The sequence below is a fragment of the Cibotium barometz genome, chromosome 17 (assembly GCF_041138505.1).
Source record: "Cibotium barometz isolate CiBa-2024 chromosome 17, ASM4113850v1, whole genome shotgun sequence".
NCBI classification, from domain to species: domain Eukaryota; kingdom Viridiplantae; phylum Streptophyta; class Polypodiopsida; order Cyatheales; family Cibotiaceae; genus Cibotium; species Cibotium barometz.
This window is the reverse complement of record NC_141062.1, coordinates 21,986,212-22,006,150: the sequence shown is the minus strand read 5'-3', so window position 1 is coordinate 22,006,150 and position 19,939 is coordinate 21,986,212. Positions and strand designations below refer to the sequence as shown.

General features: G+C 48.5%; 1 protein-coding gene across 10 annotated transcripts in view; it reads right to left on the bottom strand.

The window, feature by feature from the left end:
* Positions 1-19,939, bottom strand: part of LOC147629781 (C18orf8) — a 66,901-nt gene that overhangs the window by 29,965 nt on the left and 16,997 nt on the right. For 4 of the 10 annotated variants that reach the window (XM_086811294.1, XM_086811298.1, XM_086811297.1 and 1 more), the window contains exons 2-3: positions 5,680-5,776; positions 5,392-5,493 (exon numbers count right to left, since the gene is read on the bottom strand). The gene's annotated coding sequence lies outside the window, so the exon portion shown is untranslated. Of the gene's footprint in view, positions 1-5,391; positions 5,494-5,679; positions 5,777-5,859; positions 6,042-19,939 lie in introns of those variants that run through there. The other 6 variants (XM_086811301.1, XM_086811300.1, XM_086811303.1 and 3 more) reach the window with 2 other exon arrangements.

Sequence of the window (19,939 nt, the reverse complement as noted above, 5' to 3'; positions counted from 1 at the left end):
TTCGCGTCATTACATCTGGAATTGAGCAGATATCAAGAGTTGGCAAAGTGCCTATGACAGAATGTCTACCAATTGGGATATTTTTAGAGATAAAGTTTATGGAAGGACCCATCTCTTAGATTGGGACATGTGGCAAGGAGGTGGACCAAAGTGAGACAAGTGGCCTGACACTTGTTAGAAAATGGATCAAAGTGAGACAAGTGGCCTCACACTTGTCACTTCAGCTATTGTGTGGCTCTCCACTTGTCATTGTAGCCTTCTCTTGCCATTTTAGCTCATGGGAGGCCCAAATCTATAAATTGGAGCCCTCTCTCTTCATTAAAAAAGGCTCTCTTGCTGCACACTAGCCTCTACCACCGTTACAGGCTGCCCATGAAGAATACCGGCTGTTGGGGACTGTTTTGGAGGCTTCCATCGCGAAGAAATACTGAAGGCAAGGGTATTCAATCATTTATTATGATTTCTAGCCATTGTATGTGTTGTACCAGCATTTGTACTTGCTGTACCTGCTGTACCAACCACCGTACCGGCTGTACCAGCCATTGTACCTGCTGTACCAGCCCTTGTATTGGCTGTACCAGCTTCTGTACTTGCTGTACCACCCATTGTACCGGCTGTACCAGCTTTTGTACTTGCTGTACCTGCTGTACTAGCCACCGTACCGGCTGTACAAGCCACTGTACCGGCTGTACTGGCTGAATGGAGAGTTGTACTTGCTGTACCCTCTCTATTGCATGAAGACCCGTGGTTTTTGGGGAAGAATCAGTACCCACACGGAGGTATATGGATTATATTGTTGGCTCAGCATTTCTACGGCCTATGTTCCGGCTTGGTTGCCTCGTGTTGGGCTGTGTTATGGCATTTGTATATGGATAATCCGGCATCTCCCGTGGGGAGAGTAAGGCCCTCAAAGCTTGTACATGATATTATTCTCCTTGGGTAATAAAATACTCCAAGGGGGGGGTCGGGCCATTCCGACCTCTATGCGGTGTCACACGTGCAAGCTCCATTTTCAGCATTTGTGGATGTTTTGTCCAGCTTTATGTTTTATGCAAAGTGATGATGGATATGTGTTAAGGTTGTGGCCATGTTTAAATGTTTTAATATGCATTGATGGTATCAACAAGAGTGTCAAAGGCCCTAGTCCCCCGGGTACCCGCCGCGAGTTTCACAGTCACTTGGTGGCAGCATTGGTCTAGTCTTCATACAGACCAGACCACAGGTGTCCCATCTTTTCACTGGGATACGTTTGTCCATGACCTAAAGACCAGATTTCTCCCTCCTGAGTATGTGGCCAGCCTGGCAAATGAGTTCTATGCACTCAAACAGAATGGGTCGCCCATGCTTCCGTTTTCCGGAAAGGTTATAACTTTGGCACAACAATTAGTGTTATCTGGGCAGGCCGAGGTGGATCAATTCATTCGTGGATTAGATCCTAATATCCGGTTCACAATTCGTAACTTTGAACCCAGCACATATGACCGGGCTTTGACTCTCGCTCAAAATGAAGAAATAAGAATGAACGAAGGCAAGCCCAAACAAACACAGTCTAGTACGAAACCCCAATCAGAGAAGGGTAATTCGTCTTCTAAAGACACTAAGACAGACAACAGTCCTAGCTCTAGTTCAGGGGGTAAGGAATCCAAGCCTAAGAAAACCCCTGAGGAAAAGGCTAAAGCAAGCATCACTGGAGGCTATCTTCCTCCAAAGAAGCAAAGGAAGTACCAATCAAAGAACAGATGTTTTTTCTGTCATACCATTGGGTATGGTAAGAAGGATTGTCAAAAATAGCAAGCGGAGCAAGCCTCCAAAGAGCCTTCTGCCCCACAGTTGCCGCAATATCTCCCGCTCCTCTAGACCCGCCTACTACCACCAATGCGGTTCAGATCTTACCTTCTATGCATCCCATGCCATCCGTGGTGCTTGATGCTAAGCAGGAGGGTGAGGCTACAACCACACAGAAAAGCCTGATCCGAGCTTATGGCTCTGCCAAGGGCCGCCAGTTTATAATCCTTTTTCACATGGGCAGTTCTGAGGATGCCATCTCCCCCCAGTTGGCTACCAACATGAGCTATACCTTAGTGCCCTATCATTTGGAGGTAGACGGGTTTACACTTGGTGTCCGCACCCATATATCTCAATGGGCACAGTAGCTTTCTTTTCAATTTCACAAGGCCTCATTCCAACGAGATTTCATTGTCTCTCCTCTTTTGGGGTGTGACATGATCTTAGGAATCCAGTGGTTTCGTCACTATGAACCTATTCCCAATTGGAGGCAGGACACCTTTATTATCTCTAAAGGTTTTTCTGAGCCTGTCATGATTCGTGGGGATAGGAGCATTCTAGGCATTCCTATGATTTCTCATCTCCAGGTCCGACGAGCTATCTGCAAGGGAACGGAAGGAGCATTGATTTATGCTCAGACAACTTCTATCTCATCGATAACAGCTGTCTCATCTTCCTCTTCAGTCTCTCAGTTGGCAGATCTCCTTTATCATTCAAACACTTTGCCCAAGGATGATCTCCCACCCTCTTGTCCTGAGGATCATCACATCGATTTGGTCCCTAGGACAACACCTTCTAGCAAGTTTCCCTATAGTCTTTCCAAGACTTTCAATGGCAAGCTAGAACAGCACTCAGTATTCAAACATTTGAAGCATGTTCCCTATGGACGAGTTTTCACAGTCAACACAGACCACCAAGCACTTAAGTGACTCCCAACGATGCCAAGTTCCCAGTGGAGTGATCAGCACACTAGACAAGGTCAGCTCTTCCACCAGTTTGGAGAAATGCTCAAGTACATCCCTGGTCAGCATAACTCAGTAGAAGCAGATGGTCTTAGCAGAAAGACCAACATCCAAACCATTCAGGAGTCTACCATTCTCAACATCTCCAGAAAAGACTTGGATAGCATAAAAGATCAATATGTCGATTCCGCAGAGTTTGGTACTCACTCCCATTTGGCCCTCAATTATGAGCTTGGCCATTATTCAGTTCATAGACAGGCATATAAGTCTAGACGAGATGTCCACTTCAAGAAAGGGGATAGGGTCTATTTGCATATCATGAAACAAAGATTGAAACAAGTGGGCAAATGTTGTCCAAGCTTTCGTTTTGTAGTTTTGAACCCTTTCCTATAGTTAAAAAGATAAGTGATGTCTCCATGAAGTTAAAGTTGCCTAACAATTAGACAATGCATGATGTTTTCCATGTTTCTTCGCTAAAACCATATGTTGGACTAGAAGTGTTTGATGTTTCAAATGAACAGCAGCCAGACGTGGTAGACGAAGCAAAAGTCATTGAGCTTGAGCAGATCCTTCTTCATCGTTGCAAGCATGGTTCCGGTCGCAAAATATGTCAGTTCTACACGAAGTTCCGAGATCGAGGTACCCACGAAGCCGTTTGGCTAGACGAGGAGTTCTTTCAAGAGTACCCCCAGTTATTGGTGGACTACTTGGAAGCCATGAACCTGCCACCCAAGCTAAGCAGGAGGAAATGTCTCATGCATACAAGCCTGAACTGGAAAGGTCTTCCATAGCAAGAAGAGGGTGAAGGGAACACTTTTCGTTCTACTATGCGAGTGACTTTTTGCCACGATTGTTGTAAGCTTTAGACTGTTTTGTGACTTAGTGAGCTGAGGAATTTGAGATGGATGTAACTCGGGACGCTAAGGATTTCAAATTATAGATGTTCTTATGATGAATTTCTTTTTGTGCGTAATGACATATGATTTATTGGGACTAGACATAGAGGATACCTGGATCACAACACATGAGCCACTCTCACAAAAATGGCAGTACTACATGGATACTTACATGAGGCTTATAAAGGATGGTTTCATACTACGGGCCAGATATCTTGACATATACATGTCACATGCCATGCAGATTGCAAGATTGTAGTGGGCCAGTTGCGGGTGCCATCGCACCACCTAAGGATAGAGACAAGGAGAGCCATGTAGATACCTCGTGAGGAGAGGATATGCACTATGTGCCAACAGGAGGTGGAGTCAAAGGAGCACTTCATATGCAAGTGCATCGTATATTATGAGATTCAAGGGAGGTTCCACTGTCTCTTTAGAGAGGGGTTTGGACCCTTATCCAGGATCATGGATTATCAGATCAACGGTGCCTGGGCCTCTTCCTACTATAGCTTCGTCGCCAAAGAGACTCCCTAATTAGGGAGTCAAGATCCCATGGGAAACATCCACCCCGGCCAGTTCTTTCTACCACGAGAGGACGCCCCACCAGCCATAGATGACATACCCACAGCCTCATCCAGCCACACATTATGGCCCACCAAACCCCATTATGGTGTGACTCTAGACCAAACCATGGCACTACAGCGAGCCCGACGTCCCAGATTCCCTGGACGTCACCGCCGCCAAGACAAACATCAGCCCCAACTTGAGGAGATCTTGGAAAGCACAGAGCCACCTTCCCACGCCCGACGGATCTGTAGAGCCTTCTATAGGCTAACCCCATGCTCGATATCCTTGATGGTCCCCGGGGTTAGCTCCATAGGGTGTATGATGATGATGGTCCCACGTTGTATCATATGGCTCGGATTTGACATTCCCAGCTCATAGCTTTAGTTTTTGTTTTCTTTTGTACCATGATGAGATTACATGGACACTATTGTATCACTTTTGGTCTCATAGACCCGTTTGATATAACTCTCTCTCTCTCTCTCTCTCTCTTGTGACTCTAGATCAGGCCACGGCACTACAACGAGCCCAACATCCCAGACTCCCTGGACCTCGCCAGCCCCAGCTTGAGGAGATCTTGGAGAGGCACAAAGCCACCCTCCCCCACACCAAATGGATCTGCAGAGCCTTCTACAGGCTACCCCCATGCTTGATATCCTTGATAGCCCCCTCCTCTTACCGGGGGGTTAACTCCATATAGGCTGTATGATGATGATGGTCCCATTTTGTATCATATGGCCTGGATTTGACATTCCGGGCTGATAGCTCTAGTCATTGTTTTCTTTTGTACCATGATGAGATTACATGGACACTATTGTATCACTTTTGATCTCATAGACCCATTGGGTCTTTTGAAGATGTTTAATATAACTTTATTTCTTTCTCTCTCTCTCATGTCCGCGAAGCTGCACAATCATACACACATACATAGAGAGAGAGAAGAGAAGGGGGAATCATAACAACTCCATAGCTTCACATGCTTGCACATAAAGGGGGGGTTGGGTCCAGATCTTTTTGATAAAGTCTTTTTATATATGTAAGTTGTTTAAGGTTGAAGGGTGGCTCAGATTCATCATATAACCCTTGTATATATTATTCAAATGGTTGTAACTTCCTGCTAAGGGTCAAGGGGTTAATATAATACAAAATTACTTTCCACAAGAAAAAAACACTCCATAGCTTACCACTTCCAAAATGCAATTGTTAAGAGCCACAAACTCTTCCGAGCACACACCATGCTCTACAGCCGGAACCTTGCTAGCTACACACTGACCATATGCTTTCAGCTGCATAAATAAGTCAATACTTCTTTATTTACACGGAAGAACAAACATATCAATGCTTATCAACGTTTACTTTGCTATGGCCAAACAATTTAGAAAATCACTTAGTACCCCACTTGCAAATAAACAAATGAGTAAAATAAGTGAATCAAAAGTTTTTAGAGCAAAAGCAAGGGCACCAACACTCACCTGGCAGGAACAATTGACAAAGACCTGCCTGAAATTGGAAGGAATGTTGGGTCGGTCTGGCCTGGGCTTCCCCATACCTGCCTGTCAAAGCCCGAATCTGCACCCACCAAAAAGTCAGTTATACGTCTTCACATCGACTACTAGATATTTTAAATAAGGCAGATATGCTAAAATGAAGACCTGTACGAGAGATGGCAGAAAACATCTGAAATCTACCCCACCAATCACTTCTCCATCAGTACCAGCCTGTCACTCTCACAGGCCAGTAGAGCCTCGACATGGAAACCCTTCATAGATGTGCATCTAAACTACCGTTGTGCAAACCTGAACCTCACAGTCACTTTGGCCTCTGTCCCTTCTTCCTATAGGGCTTACAAATGGAAAACGCTCATCTTCTCTCTCTCTCTCTCTCTCTCTCTCTCTCTCTCTCTCTCTTTTATTTTCCATTCCATGATGAGATATGCCATGGACATTATTGTATCACTTTGGTCTCATATGCCCATTGGGTCTTTAGTAGACGCTTAATATATCACCAGTTTCTTCCGGACCCAGGAGGTGGAGGAAACCGACATAGTGGATCTTGTGGACCCTCCATGAGCTGCTATGGACCTACCTCGCCTGAGAGGAGTTACCTCGGACCGACGAGCCTCTGCACTCCAACATGCCCGATGCCCTTGACCCCCCCGTCAGCCACGATCACCTCATCAGCTCTAGATCCAGGACATGCTCCACCGCCATCGAGCTACCTTTCCACGTGACATAGCTGAGGGAGACCTCTCAGCCATACTCGTCAACCCCAATGCTTGACATTTTGGAGAGTGGTATACCATCTATTCGGAGCTGATGTTGCTCCCATGTTTTTATGTTCTTAGTTTTCCATGACAAGTTTCCATGGACAGTTTTGTATCACCCCAGTGAGATAGCTATATTTATGTTTTCATTCTGTTTTATTTTCCATTCCATGATGAGATATGCCATGGACATTATTGTACCACTTTGGTCTCATAGGCCCATTGGGTCTTTAGTGGATGCTTGATATATCTTTCTCTCTCTCTCTCTCTCTTGGCATACCAGCAGATATGACATGGGGCATCTATGCATTATATGAGCAGGTTTTTGGGCGAGTCAGATGTCCAGGAGGTATGTCCGAGACTATTGCTAGCACCATTGGTGTGAAGCAAGGATGCCCACTTTCCCCCACGCTATTTGGGTTATACATTGATGAGGTGGCTGACTTCATTACACGGGGAGGCGGAGATGGAGTTGATTTAGCAGGTACCTCAGTACATATTATGCTCTATGCTGATGATATTGTATTAGTGTCTGAGTCCCCAGGTGGTCTACAGCAGCATCTACATGCACTCCATGATTTCTGCACACAGAGGGGTCTTACTGTGAACCTTGGGAAAACCAAGGTTATGGTCTTTCATACATCGAGACAGGGCAGGAGTCAGCTGACATTCACTCTCACCGGATGCCAGGTGGAGGTGGTGACATCATACGTGTACCTAGGGGTTACCTTCTCTGCAGCAGCCACACGCTTTACCATGGGTTCAGCAGCCAGAGCTAGATTGACACGAGGATATGCAGCATTGGCTTTGCTAGAGAGACAGTGCCACCAGGCGCATTTTCAGGAGCCCCGGACGAAGGGGTGGCTATTTGACACATTAGTCACACCGGCATTGATGTATGGAGCAGCAGTATGGGCGCCAGGCCTTGCTACCCATTGGTGGACACAGATAGAGAGACCACAGGCCCTCATGATGGCACGCATGATACGCAACAAACCGTCAGTACCTCATGACATTATCCGAGCAGAGTTTGCTGCGCCTCCTATGATGGTAGAGGCCATATTTCAGACTATATGCCTGCTAGACAGATTCAGAGAGATGCCACAGGACAGATTATCATACAGAGCTTTTCAGGCATCTAGACAGTTGGCTGAGGCAGGAGACAGAGGATCATGGTATGCACAGGTCACACATTGGTTCTCACAGCATGGCCTAGACATGGATCATCTACCACCATTCCAGTATGACAGGGATGCACCACATATCTGTCTCTCATAGTGAGAGGAACAGAGTATTGAGACAGGACCTATGGCAGCTCTATACACGAGAGACATGGATATCGCCTACACAGCCTCTTCCACCGAAGATGCTGTACTACAGAGATCACTTCATGAGTATCACTGATGATGGATTTATAGAGAGGCCTAGATACAAGGAGGGCTTTTTACCACACGGCTCCCAAGTAGCTATTGGTCAGCTTAGAGTCTCATCACATTGATTGGAGATCGAGACTGGCAGAGCAGCACGGATCCCCTGAGAGGAGAGGGTATGCAGATTGTGCAAAGAGGAGGTGGAGAGTGAGGAGCATTATGTATGCAGATGCAGAGCATATTCAGCCATCAGAGAGAGATATCCCATTTTATTCAGAGAGCCACATTCCCTACGCCAGATCTTTGAGACAGCAGACCAGCGCATACTGGGGAGATACATTCTAGACATACAGCGCCACAGAGAGACATTATTACAGGCTCAGACAGCTCCAGAGGGGGGGCGACAGACACAGATTACTACATTTTTTCAGAGATCCATACCCCTCCCAGCCCCTACACGGCAGGGAATTACTCTCCAGAGAGCAGAGACACTTAGAGCCCGCAGGACACAGAGGACACCTGGCTTTCGGACACCACGCCTATACCAGAGAGAGATGACAGAGATCAGAGCTCAGTTTCAGAGAGAGGGTGCGGAGCGACTGGCTCGCTTCAGAGCACACCCAGGCATGTTCTTCAGGGAGCTGTGGACACCCCCTTCACTGATGTATACCATTTTATACCCCCAATATGGTACAGGATAGAGCTAGCTAGGTTGCATATCATGATTGTATACTCCATGCATATAGCTTTGCATTCTCCTAGTAATAGAGCTCCATCCCCTGCACACCCAGATTCAGCTTTTTTATTCAGTACTTTTTCATTTTGTTGGGATGACAGAGGATACCCCATACAGGTACTCCGATTTGTCTCATAGGCCGAGTTCGGTCTTTTGGAAGACGTTAATAAAATCTTTCTTTCTTTCTTTCTTTCTCTCTTCGAACCTGTCGCCTCCCTCTCCCGCCTGCTGCCCCGCCTGCTGCCCTCTCTCTCTTTGAACCTGTGTCGCCTCCCTCTCCCGCCTGCTGCCCCGCCTGCTGTCCTCTCTCTTCAAACCTGCTACATACACACTCTAGTCTCTCTCTCTTCGAACCTATGTCGCCTCCCTCTCCCGCCTACTGCCCTCTCTCTTCGAACCTGCTACATACACACTCTAGTCTCTCTTCGACACCGGCGGAGACTACAACAGAGGATCAGGACCATACTAGCACGGCATGGGAGACGTCCAGTCAGAGTACTCACCATGGAGGACATTGAGGATATCCGCCATCGACCGATGAGAGACATCTTTGGATAGTGATGTATATGATGCTTACCTTTGTTGCTGGAGTTTTCCTTTCCACATGCTATCCATTAGGAGCTCCTAGTACCTTACTTTTCCTCATAGTTGTTGTTTCAGTTTCAGTTAGTTGTTTTAGCTTTTCTTACATAGACATTGTATCAGATCCACCAATTGTTGTAACCTTTTTGGTCTCATAGGTCATTTTGGCCTTTTGAGGATGTTAATATATCATTTCATTTCATCATTTTCTCTCTTCGAACCTATGTCACCTCCCTCTCCCGCCTGCTGCCGTCTCTCTCTCTTCGAACCTGTGTCGCCTCCCTCTCCCGCCTGCTGCCCTCTCTCTCTCTCTCCGAACCTGTGTCGCCTCCCTCTCCTGCCTACTGCCCCGCCTGCTAATGCTCTCTCTCTGACACCCATTGCAGACCCACAGCATGGCACACATATGCAGAGGGCCTATACCACGCCCCACAGCAGCCACCTATACCTCAGCCACAGGAGCCTCGACCTACCACAGCTAGCTTCTTTACCCACTCGATGGTACAGGAAGCTATCCACCGCCTATAGCATGGACGGGCCGCCGACCATATGGACCTACAGGGTGAGCATCTCATATATGCAGTAGATTCTTTGGCTCCTTTTCTTGCACACCTGTTTAACAGGGCACTAGCAGAGGGTTTGCCTGCGGAGTGGAGTGGACGATGCACACCATTGTGCCGATCCACAAGACAGGGGATATGCTCGATCCAAGCAACTACAGGACGGTTATGGTTGGCCACGTGTTGGCCAAACTCTATGGTGCAGTGTTGGAGCAAGAGCTTAGCTTATATGCTGAGCGAGCAGGTTTACGCTCATCAGGGCAGGCAGGCTTCAGGAGAGCTTTCTCTACCACTGACCATGTATTCACTTTGAGATGTATGATTGATCAGGCCAGAGTGAGGAAGAGAAAGCTCTATTGCTGCTTTGTGGATTTCCGCAAGGCATTTGACACAGTACCACGAAAGAGGCTCTTTCAGCGCCTGCAATCTATTGGCATACCAGCAGACATGACATGGGGCATCTATACCACTGACCATGTATTCACTTTGAGACGTATGATTGATCAGGCCAGAGTGAGGAAGAGAAAGCTCTATTGCTGCTTTGTGGATTTCCGCAAGGCATTTGACACAGTACCACGAAAGAGGCTCTTTCAACGCTTGCAGTCTCTTGGCATACCAGCAGACATGACATGGGGCATCTATACATTATATGAGCAGGTTTTTGGGCGAGTCAGATGCCCAGGGGGTATGTCCGAGACTATTGCTAGCACCATTGGTGTGAAGCAAGGATGCCCACTTTCCCCCACGCTATTTGGGTTATACATTGATGAGGTGGGTGACTTCATTACACGGGGAGGCGGAAATGGAGTTGATCTAGCATGTACCTCAGTACATATTATGCTTTATGCTAATGATATTGTATTAGTGTCTGAGTCTCCACGAGGTCTACAGTAGCATCTACATGCACTCGATGATTTCTGCACACAGAGGGGTCTTACTGTGAACCTTGGGAAAACCAAGGTTATGGTCTTTCATACATCGAGACAGGGCAGGAGTCAGCTGACATTCACTCTCGCAGGACACCAAGTGGAGGTGGTGACATCATACGTGTACCTAGGGGTTACCTTCTCTGCAGCAGCCACGCGCTTCACCATGGGTTCAGCAGCCAGAGCTAGATTGACACGGGGATATGCAGCATTGGCTATGCTAGAGACACAGTGCCACCAAGCGCATTTTCAGGAGCCCCGGACGAAGGGGTGGCTATTTGACACATTAGTCACACCGGCACTGATGTATGGAGCAGCGATATGCGCACCAGGCCTTGCTACCCATTGGTGGACACAGATAGAGAGACCACAGGCCCTCATGATGGCACACATGATACGCAACGAACCGTCAGTACCTCATGACATTATCCGAGCAGAGTTTGCCCTCCTATGATGGTAGAGGCCACACTCCAGACTATATGCCTGCTAGACAGATTCAGAGAGATGCCACAGGACAGATTGTCATACAGAGATTTTGAGGCATCTAGCTATACATTGCTATATGTTACTTTCTACCCAGCACATCTCATTATGCAGCACCCCAGGGGCAATCTCCAGGCCAAATCTGCGCTGGTCCGCAGACTCCATGATCTGGCGGAGTGAGGGATGTCTACTGAAGATGGTGTATCTCTCTCTAATGACACTATATGCTCTGCATCTGCATACATCATGTTCCTCACTCTCAACCTCCTCCTAGCATAGTCTGCATATCCTCTTTGCTCTGGGGATCCGTGCTGCCCTACCTGCCTCAATCTCAAGCTGGTGTGATGACACTCTGAGCTGGCCAATCACCACTCAGGCACCGTGAGCCATGTACACATCCATGTATCCAGGTCTCTGTATGAACCCATCCACTGAGATACGCATAAACTGATCTCTGTAGCATAGCATCTTCGGCGGTAGCACCTGACTGGGTGTAATCCAAGTCTCTTGAGTGTATCGCTGCCATAAATCCTGCCGAAGGACTCTGTTCCTCTCACTGTGAAAGAGCTGGATGTGTGGTGCATGTATATCATACTGGAAAGGTGGCAGGTGATCTATGTCAAGACCATGCTGAGTGAGCCACTGTATCATCTGTGAATACCATGATCTCCTATCTCCACTCTCTGCAAGCTGCCTGGACGCCTCAAAAGCTCTATGTGAGAGTCGATCTGATGGCATATCTTTGATCCTCTGTATGAAGCAGATCGTCTGGAAGAGGGCCTCTACTAGCATAGGAGGTGCAGCAAACTCCGTCCGGACAATGTCATGTGGGACGGAGGGTTTGCTGCGGATCATCCGTGAGAACATGAGAATCTGAGGCCTCTCTATCTAAGACCATGTGGAGGTGGCGAGCCCATGTGCCCATACTGCTGCAACATACATCAAAGTAGGGGTGACTAGTGTGTCAAACAACCACCCCTTCGTGCGGGGCTCCTGGAAGTGTGCCTGGTGACACTGTCTCTCTAGCATGGCCAGAGCTGCATACCCTCATGTGAGTCTATCCCTAGCTGCTTGTGCCATAGTAAATCTTCTTGTCGGAGTCGTAAATGTAATCCCCAGGTACACTTCTGAGTCTACCACCTCTACCTATCCTCCTGCTAGTGTGAAGATGGCCTGTCGTCGAACTGGCCCTAAGGTGCGGAAAATCATGGCCTTGGTTTTCCCAAGGTTCACTGTAAGCCCCCTCTGTGTGCAGAAGTCATCGAGTGCATGGAGATGGTGCTGTAGTCCCACCTGCGACTCAAAGACCAGGATAATATCATCTGCATATAGCATAATGTGGACTGTGGTACCTGAGATGTCTACCCCGTCCCCACCACCGTGACCAATGAAGTAAGCCACCTCATCGATGTATAGCCCAAATAGTGTAGGAGAGAGTGGGCATCCTTGGTTCACACCTATGGTGCTAGCAATAACATCAGATAGCCCCCCGGGGCATCGTATGCGCCCGAAGACCTGCTCATATAAAGCATAGATGCCCCAAACCATCTCTGATGAGATCCCCAATGACTGTAGGTGCTGGAAGAGTCTCTCTCGTGGCACCGTGTCAAATGCTTTGCGGAAATCCACAAAGCAGCAGTATAATCTCTTCTCCCGCGCCCTAGCCTGGTCAATCAGACATCTCAGAGTGAATATATGGTCAATAGTGGAGAAAGCTCGTCACAATCCAGCCTGCCCTGGTGCTCGCAGTCCCTCCTTCTCTGCATATGAGCTCAACTCTACCTCGAGCACTGCGCCATAAAGTTTGGCCAATGTATGACCAATCATGATAGTCCTGTAGTTGCTGGGGTCTAGCATGTCTCCCGCTTTGTGGAGAGGCACGATGGTGTGCAAAGTCCACTCAGCTGGTAGGCCCTCCACTAGTGCCCTATTAAAGAGGTGAGCAACAAAGGGTCCGAGTGTGTCAGCTGCATAAATAAGATGCTCACTCTGTATACCTGTGTGGTCAGCCGATCTCCCATGCTGTAACCGGTGGATAGCTCTCTCTACCATCGAGGCGGTAAAGAGAGTAGAGGTGGTAGGGCGGGATTCCTGTGGCTATGGTATGGGCGGCTGCTGAGGGATATGGTAGAGGCTCTTTGCATATGTGCGCCATGTGTGTGGATCCTCAATCGGGGTACGAGGGTGAGGCTCTCTCATCCTGCGCCATGCAGTGGCTGCATCTCTGCTCATGAGAAGGTGGTATATATGCCAGTACTGTACCTCCTCATATGCACGCCTCTTACGGCGTGTGAGGATCCTCATCTGTCGGCTCGCCTGTCTCTGTGTAATGGTCCCCAGTGCTCTCTCGGCACGGAGGTGTTTATATAGCTCTCTGCACTCATCATCATACCACCGATTCTGGGGCATGCTCCCAGATCTATCTGTATGTGCAATGTGTGTATGATGGGGGAAGCTGTGGGTGGCAGCCGTATGTAGTAGAGATGACAGCTGGGTGGTGAGTGTGTCTAGAGGTGACACGGGATCCATCTGGAATAGCCCGTCATATACATGATGCTCATATATGTCTGCCAAGTCATGGGTGAAGTAGAAGGTTGTATGTGATGCCTGTGTGGGCTGTGTGGGTGCTGGTGTGGAGCTCGCCAGTGACAGTAAGAGGTACGTGTGATCCGCACCAGTAGGACAGGGGGGGATGGTGAAAGATGTCACTGCCTGTGTGGTCTCCATGGACCCCATGATGTAGTCCACTGTGCTACCCCCCCCGATCGTGGAAAGCATGTCAGTGCTCCTGAATCCTGCCACTGTCTCATCCCGTTATAAATAACGAGATGGTGTCGCGTTCCCAGCTCAAGTAAGTGATGACCATATCTGGTGTTATCCGGCCCCATGTCCTCTGACACCCTGCAGGCTCCCGTGTCCTCCACCTCTAGTGTGTGGATCACCTCGAGGTGCTCGAAATCATGAATGTCACACTGTCGGCTCTGTGTCCGTGCATTGAAGTCCCCCATAAGGAGGACTTCCCCCAGGTTGGAGTAGTGTATGATCTCATCTGAAAAGGCTGCATATGGTGACTCTCCCAATGGCCCTGTGTCCTCCTCCTCGCCTCTACTCTCATCCTCTGCATGTCATGGCATATCTCGATCCTCTGGGAGAGAAGTAGCATAGAGCAATGTATAACACCCTGTTTGCTGAGAGCTGCAGTCTAATCCACATGTATCTAGCCTCCTGGTCACGTGCTACCACCTGTAGGCGCTCCTTTAGCTCTCGCTTGAAGAGTACCGCTATACCTCCAGATCCTCTCAATGTGCTCTGCCGTGTGGTCCCCCTGTATGTAAACTCCCACTGATAGCCCTCTACTTTGGGTAGCCCCCTCTCTGGGCTCTGGTGCGTCTCTGTAAGTAGTATGATGTCCCATCCCTCCATGACCTCCTCCATCCTCCCAGGATGTGTCCAAAGTGCTCCATTGCAATTCCAAACTGCTATGTGTATCTGTGAATCTGGATCCTCCATAGCCGATGTCCCATAGGCCGCCTGGCGCTAATCGGTGGCCTTGCCATCGATGATGACACGGCCATCGCGATAGAATGCCCTCTTGCCCTCTTTCCGGGCCTGTAGGACTCTCAGCATGCATGTTTTCCTGTGTTCTATCTGCATCCTTGTAAGGTCGTCATCCAAATAGATGGGATCTCCCTGTAATCCTCTTAGAATCACCCTCTTTCTCATGAAGGTGACGCTCTCCGTCTCTCCTGCAATCTGTAGGATGAGGGCTTGCTTGCGTGTTGAGTCTTTCCCGACTCTCCATGCTTTGGTGAAGGGGAGAGGGTCCTCTTCCCTATAGCCAAGCTTCATGCATAGAAGCTGTCCATCTTTCTCGGGAGTGGAATCGGGTGTCTCGGCTATACCTGTGACTCGAATGTTGAGGCGGCGGGCATGCCTCATCTTCTCCTCCTCAATGGTGGTGTGAATGATTTGGTGTTCTTCCCTTTGAGTCTCCTCCCTCACTTACGGATGTTCTTCTTCACCACCTCAACCCATCCTGACTGCTTGGCTTCGAGTTTTCCCTCCATGTCCTTTGTGATCTCCTTGGAGATCTCTTCTTTGATGGCCGTGAGAGTGTTGTCATTGATCTCCCCTTCTTCCTTCTCGATGTTCTTGACGGCTACCAGTTCCACTTTCAATGCACTCACCTCCTCCTTGAGTGCAGTGTTCTCTTGTTCAAGGTCCGAGACCCGTGCTTCAAGGGCCATGATGTGCCGGTGTAGTTTGTTCTCCACCTCATTGAGGTTGGAATCGGACGTCTTCTTGTTCTCCTTGATTAGTGCCTTCATTGCCGTCTCGAGGGCCTCGAGCCTCTCTTGGAGGCTCGGAGCCATTCCTCGAGCTTACTCTGCAGCACTTCCCACAGGCAGGGAGGAGAGAGAGAGAGTTATATTGCTGCCTTGGGGGCCTGAGGAAGGGTGGGTGGAAAAAGGGAGCCGGACGGCCTACTGGAAATGCAGACGGGCCAGCATAGCGACGGGCGGGAGAGAGGCGAACAGTGAAGCGACGAGCGACAAGGGCGAACAGTGAAGCGGCGGCGAGCAAGGGCGAACAGGGAAGCGACGGGCGGGAGAGGCGCGAACAGTGAAGCGGCAGCGAGCAGGGGCGAACAGTGAAGCGACGGGCCACAAGGGCGAACAGTAAAGAGAGAGAGAGAGAGAGAAATGAAATGAAATGTTATATTAACGTCTTCAAAAGGCCAAAGTGACCTATGAGACCAAAGTTACAACCATGTGACATCTGATACACTCTCTGGAAAAGAAAAGAAAGAACTAAAGGTAAGTATCTAGCCCCACAATACATCAGTAGGGGGCATTCGGAAGCAGCAACTAGGAAGCTAATGCTACTAGTCAAAATGGGGTACATGAGTACATGGATACATGAATACATGAATATGGGGGAGTACAAAAGTGACAGTGAGTACAACAGTATATGGCTGGAGTGGTAATCATCCTAGGAGCTCTAGCATGGGTCTCTGCCGGATGGCCTGGATATCTGCCATAGTGAGATGCCTGGTCGGACGAGCCCGATGCCTCGCAATGATGCTCTGAATCCTCCGGTGTAGGCACCATCTCCGATGTGAGGATCCGCGAACCCTCGGGCGTCTAGAGAGAGAGAGAGAGAGAGAGAGAGATGGAAATTCAGTATATTAATATGGTACAAAAAGGTACCCAGTTCTACAGCCATAGGCTGCCTTGAAAAGGTAGTGAAATACCCTACTCTAATCCTAGTCTAGACCCACACCCAAAGGGGGAGTGAATTGACCAACATAATGAGCATCTATGCCTTTATATAGGCTCTTCGACAATAGGAAAGCTGGCCGACTGGCAGTTTTCTCCATAAATGTTGATGCGCCTGCAGCTGCCTCTCATCTAGTTCAGCTGACAGACCTTCTTGCAGCCGACAGTACCCTCCTTGCAGCCGATAGATCATCCCTGTCCCCTTCTCCTAGTCCACACTAGCCAAAACAGCACTTTATGCTCCAACTTCTGGTTCTTATCATCTTTTTCTGGCTGCCCCTTCTGGACTAGCATCAGGATATGTCCATGGGCCAACATGCACATGACAAGCTGGAGCGTGGGTACGGGTGGTGGGCTCTGATGTCATAGTAGAGGAATTGTTGTGGGCAGTAGATTCCGATATGGATGTATGTACCACAAAGAAATCTGTGATGGCTCTATGTGAGGTGTCCTGTTGGAGCCGGGGCTGTCTCTCAGCATGCTGCCTCAACACTACATCCCTGTGTCCTCTGAGCTCCATCAAGTACATGCCCAAGCACCTCTGATCCTCAAACTGTATCACCCGTGTGAGTGGTCCAAATCCCTTTCAGAAGAGGCAATGGAACCTCCCACCTATCTCATAGTAAGCCGGGCAACTGAGCATATAATGGGCCTCATCCTCTACTGCTCCTGTGATGCATATTGTGCATGTCCTCTCTGTTGGGTAGGAGGGAAGCTAGCCTGCACACACACACACACACACACACAACCTCAAGCACAGAGAAACGTGAGTGCTAGAAAAGATGTACTCAATAATGATATGAAATGAAAGTACAAGTGAGTACTAAAAGGCCTAGGGCTAAGTGCCCAACACACATAAGTGTGTTCACACAGGGAAAAAATCTGTCCAGTCACAGGGAAAAAGTGACCGTGAGTAAGCTGGGTTCACATCTGAACTAGCCGGGAGTGAACATGACCAACAAACCCCCCTCAAGTGAATGGTGTGAACGGGTACCAGCAGGGTGATAAAGTTGTGAATGCTGCCCTACACTATGCTCCACAGTAAGAGTGAACTACAGTGCTAATGGAAAAAGCAAGCACTATATGACGGGGAAAAGGAGAATCCCCAATGTCATAGTGCTAATGCTAGAGCACAGTAGTACATAAATGCATCACTAGAAATGCATGGCAAAGATCATGTTTTCATCAACTGCATCAAATCAAGAGGCATCGCATAATACCCCCTGAAGGCAAGCATCCAAATGCCAAGCTGAACTGCATGTAATCCACATCAATGCTCTGTAACTGCACCCATGATAAGCATAAGAAGAGGTAGCAGATATACGCATGTGTAAAGGCAACAGGATCCAGAAGTCGTGCCTATAAGACATGCAATGTAAGCTGCAAAAGTGAAACTCATCAATGGAGGATCCGATGAGGAAAAAATCAGCAATGGTAGGGCTGATAAAAGTAAAAATTCAGCAATGGGAAAAGCTGAAAATGTGGAGAAAAAGTGGGGGGTCGAGGCGGGCATCAGCCAATGCTAGAGTTCACATCAGAGAAAGTGTCTAGCATAGACCAGCATAAGGGTCAACAAGCATTAGTGACCATGAGGCATCACCAACTGCATGTGGGCAAGTAAAATCCCCCCCTGAAATGCATCTGCCAAACAATGCATACCATGAAGTATAGACTATAGAGCATAGTCATCAAAAGTAACGGCATCAGAAGACATTTGTGCAGGCAATGAAGATGTAAGGGTCAAGGCTGCCACATGTAGCCAAATTGGCCTGATCTACACCTGTGGAAGAAGATGCCAGCTTCTTCTTTTTTTTCACTCTCAATACGCTTCCTGCATTTCTCTATGGTGTGCCATGTTTTCCTGCAATAATTACAGCGCTTTTTCTTTTCAGGTTTGTCCTCTATCTTGGGAGGATCCGATGGGCTAGGTTTGGGCCCAGATCTATTCCCACGAAAGGGAGCAACCATTGCTGACTCAGCAGACATCATGTTGTTCCTGTTGGAACGAGATTGCTCTTCACTGAGCAAGAGAGTCACAAGGTTGTCAAAAGTGACCGTATTAGGTGCATTGCCAGCCAACAACCGCAAAGTGGTGCCAAATGTTTGATAAGAGTCGGGCAAATTACGCAAAACTGTCTGAATAAGATAGCTATCAGTCAAGACCTCATCAATGTTAATTAGTTGCTCTCGTAGGTCTTTCACATGCGTAAGGCACTGATCGATAGAGTCACCTACAAGCATGCGGTTAGTCTCAAGCTTGCCCCAAAGGTAAGCTACACGAGCCTCATTGCGACTTGAATACAACGCCGCCAAGGTATCCCAAGCACCCTTTGCAGTGGTGCAAGAATGAATGTGCGGAATGATATGCCTGTGGCACGAGAGAGCAATCCATGCATGGGCTTGAGCATCCCTAGCATCCCAAGTATGCTGCTGCTGCTGCTGCTGCTGCTGCTGAGTAGGAGGTGGACCTACAGGAGGATGAGCGGGAATCACTTCACCTTCCGCTGGAGCAGGTGCAAGAGGACGCTCCTCGGTGCCATCCACATATAGCCATACATTCTTGGCAACCAATACATGACGCATCATATAAGCCCACATAGGGTAGTTATCCCCATTGAGCTTGTCCTCTTGAGATAGCATTCCAAAGAGGTCATTGTTACTGTTGGCCATGATAGCACAACAAATCTGTCACAAGTCACCACGAGTAGGCAATGCCCAACAAAACCGTAAGAATGCGGGAGATAAATAGCAAGATAATCAATGGACTGAAAGGGAACTCCTTCACCATGAGAAATACATATGCATGTCCCAAATCTGCAAGTGTACTGCACGATGATGCAAATCTGTCAAAGTGTCCACAATGGCATACATATTGTCACGTAGGCTGTAACGCTTGTGACCGACGGCAGACCGGATGGCCAAGGACGTGGCCATCCGGGGTTCAGTGGGAGAGGACGCCCATGCAGAGTCATGGGCAGCCAGGCTAGTGTGGACGGCAGGCCACACACTATATAGCCTGGGGGATGAGGGGCAATCCTCATTCTTCCTCTATGGCTGGGTGGTGAGCAAGAGGCCGTCCCCTCCTGTGGTAACGCCCGTAGTGGTATTACGGGTATCTAATGTTACGGGTATCTAACACTGGTATCAGAGCGTGAGTTTCGATTGGGTCAGGGTCCGTGCGTGACCGGGGGACCGGAGCCCACTCAATGGTTTTCAACCATTCAAAATTTTATCCTTATCTCCACAATGGACTGTGTGGAGGGAGGCGGCCAGAATTGAAAGGAAGAATTCTCTCTCTCTCTCTCTCTCTCTCTCTCTCTCTCTCTCTCTCTCCGTCGCACACACCAAATCGCTCCGTTGCAGGTAAGCAATGTCCTTGTTTTTTACTTTGGAGCTTGTATGCGAAAGAGAAGCTTTTCGCCTAAATTAGAGGGTGTCGACTGCGAAGAGAGCAGTGTCGAAAGAAGAGAGCAGTGTCAACTATGCCCCCACACACAGTCGATTGAAGCGGGCACCTTGTGCTGCCGGCGGCC